Here is a 3,240-nt window from a genome sequence, read left to right as displayed (position 1 = left end):
TCAAGATTCTCACTCAGCATTTTCATCATTGTTTGTATTTTATGTTTTCTGTTTGCTGTTATTGTTATTTGTTGGTTGTAGATAGTAATAAATGTTTTGTGCGTATACAGTTGTTTCTTGTGTTTTCTATAGCTTACTTTCAGTCACTTTACATATCTGATCTTCATAGTTACCTAAGTTCAAATTCAATTTCCTGGTTAAAGTGGAATTGTGTCATTATAAAACACTCTTGACTGATTACCAAGAGTGAACAGTTAATTAGAATTATTGTGCTGACTCAGAGATTATATCAGTGGATGAATAATCTAAAGGTTGGTTTTGATCATTTTAATTAATCCAATAATTTTCTTTATTGAGGAGATAAATCTGCCTTATTTCCCCCTTTACACAGAAGAACAGATGATAGGAAGTCAGATGATTCACCCAGCAGTGACAAACATAGCAGGCTGCCTGCAGCGGTAGTATGAGCACAATACCTACACTTCCCATGACAAAATATTAACTAGGAGATTAAATATGACTAGAAGTGACTGTATTCCCATCACTATGAAGCTGCTGCTCCCCTCTGCACCATAAAACACTTACACAAGCACATTTGTTTTTGCGATGTAGTTTGCTAACCTCAGAGGTATTTGGGTCACTACTTAACTAGCTTTGTGGAATATAAAATGACAATAAACAACATCAAAAGTGAGACTTAGAATAAAAATTATCACTGAACTCTGCATTTCCTTCCATCTTCACAATGTTGTTTTGGTTTGTCTGTTTACCAACAAACCATTTTTACTTTAGCGCCACCTTCAGCAGAAAAGGTCTGAATGGGGCTAAAAGACAAGTAAACACTACTCAGATGATCAGAATCACAATTTCAGTTGTATGCTAATATCGCTGACTGCCTGCTGTACGTGTAAAGAGACAGCTGCTTAATAAACATTATAGGAACTGTATTTAGGTCATATGTCAATATTTTGGTTAGAGTTTGATTCACTCCCTCCAAATTTAATGTAGCTTCAAAGTTATAGGCTGCACAATACATTTTGTTAGATTGGTACTACGATGCCAACCGATATGTTTACTTTCAGTTTTAGAACAGAATCACAGGGCGTTAAGGGTTTTATTATCCATGCTCCCAAAAGAACTTGAAACTTAGTGTGAACAGTGACAGAGCTAAACTACAAAAAATTACAACACAAAAAAAATAGCTTAATAAGAAAATGAAGTTTGAGCTTTTGCCACAGCATTTGATTGACAGGCATCACCAAGGGAAAAAACAAAAACACAAAAACACCTAGCCACTGAACTGAGACCAAGCACTGAGACAGATTTACTTCAGATATGATCTCATGGAGATGTAATTACCATGAGGTGAAATCATAAAATTAGAGGAAGTGCCTTGGAGCTAAAATGAATTTGAAAGATGAGGAAGAGCTGCTGGTACCCTTGCAGACCCAGATTTCATTCTCCTTACCTGACATTGTGTAACACAGTGATGATTCACGAAAGAGCTCATGCAAGAAGACAAGACTAAACAAAGACAGACACTCAGGGTTTAAATTTTGAGCTTTTTTGAAGGAACATTTTTAGCTCCACATTAACCAAAGCGTATAGACTGAGGCCTGATCAAGGGCCTTTGTACAGGACTGGACCTGGACCTTGCAAGACTGTTGTATTAAGAATGAGCACATAAAGAGCAAAGCTAAGGGTTTAGCAGATTTAAGGGTTTATCAGTAAAACCCTTATAATATCTAGGAAACATTTAGAGTTACGAAATAATATTTCCATTACTGATTGTGGTTTATCGGCCTCTCATGATGGAGTAAGTGGTAAATGATGTCTATTTTTAGGACTGCAGAGTGGTCACATTGAAATCACTGGATACTGGCACAGGACACTGAGCCTTTGTTGTGGCCTTCCAAAGCTACTTTTTACCTGTAGGCCTGTATCATATTATGAACACTGGTATGGGTCCTTTAAATTGAAATGTATTCCTAAACTACTACTTCTTGTGAAAATTTCAATTTTAGTCTAATGTATTATGTTCCTGGTGTCAGCTTGCCACCTGAAGGTCACGAGTTACACACCTCTTAATAAACCACAGCACATAATCCAGCTGCCATGGGGCTCTCTGTTGGGAGCTGGTGGCATTTTCATAAGCACAGCTGATGCACAGCTCAGCGCTGTGAGGTCATGGAAGTGACAGGGAGCTGTGCTGCTGGAGCTCACTGTCCGCCTGCTCTCACCACTATTTGGTGCACTTACGTTTGAATAAACCTACAGCTGATGCCTGATCTGACCGGTGCTGGCAGGAAAGCTAAACACACGAAAATCTGCTGTTTAACCTCCTCTTGTTTTGATTTTTCCCCCCATCAGTTTCAGTGCTAATAACGGCTCCATCCTGCCTCATTAATTCCTCCATGCACGTTTATAATCCAGTAGACCCAGCAGCTTATTCTCTCGCACACAGTCCTGTGCCTATCTAGCAGGTCTGTTAGCTCGGAGTAGCAGAAGCTGATGTCCTACCTGTGGAACAGGTGACTGGATGTGCGCAACGACGGACACTTACCAACTGATTTCAGTGCGCTTCACCGAGAAACAAAGAAAAAAAAACCCAAGGAGTCCTAGGTTGGAGCTATCCACCGGCCACCATCCTCCGCGGGAACAATGGGAGAAGGTGCGCAGCGTCAGGGAGTCGACACATTCCTTTGCTCCACGGAACGGACACCGTCGGAGCCGCGACACAGCGGACTGTCGGAGCGCCAACCGGAGCGCCTCACTGCGCGCGCAGCAGCAACAGGGAGGAGCGACAAGATGCACGCGCTGAGCCCGCAGCAGACAGGAACAGACGCCTTCAAAGTAAAAGCAGGACAGCGGTCAAAAAATAAAATTGGAAAAGCAGCTTTTGGTATGTCTATGTATTGAAAATGTAACAATACAGAAAAAACCGATGGTAATATAATAAAAATACATAACTGCAATGTGAAGTGTTGTTGATTGAGTACTGATGATGTGAAGGTGTTGAAGAAATTATTCACTGATACCATCTTGTTATATATAAAAAGGTTTATTGAAACAAGTACAGTATCTCAGACACCACGGTTTGCCTGTGAGAGGATTCGAAGCTAAAACGAATCACCTTCCAGAATAAACTTAACTACTGGATTATATAGGAGCTGTTTACATAAAGCGAAGACAGAGCATATGGTTCATAACCACAGAAGGAGATAAGTCTACACAGAGAAG

The 3,240-nt window shown here is 40.3% G+C and overlaps 1 protein-coding gene across 1 annotated transcript in view; it reads right to left on the bottom strand.

The window, feature by feature from the left end:
• Nucleotides 1–2,587, bottom strand: part of LOC103366220 (cAMP-dependent protein kinase inhibitor beta) — a 37,591-nt gene extending 35,004 nt beyond the window's left edge. The window contains exon 1 of the mRNA XM_008293883.1: nt 2,564–2,587. The gene's annotated coding sequence lies outside the window, so the exon portion shown is untranslated. The remainder of the gene's footprint in view (nt 1–2,563) is intronic.
• Nucleotides 2,588–3,240: the final 653 nt, after the last annotated feature.

The sequence above is a fragment of the Stegastes partitus genome, unplaced genomic scaffold, assembly GCF_000690725.1.
Source record: "Stegastes partitus isolate 25-593 unplaced genomic scaffold, Stegastes_partitus-1.0.2 Scaffold918, whole genome shotgun sequence".
NCBI lineage: Eukaryota > Metazoa > Chordata > Actinopteri > Pomacentridae > Stegastes > Stegastes partitus.
Note: the sequence above shows the minus strand (reverse complement) of the source record. Positions and strands in the feature narration are given on the sequence as shown.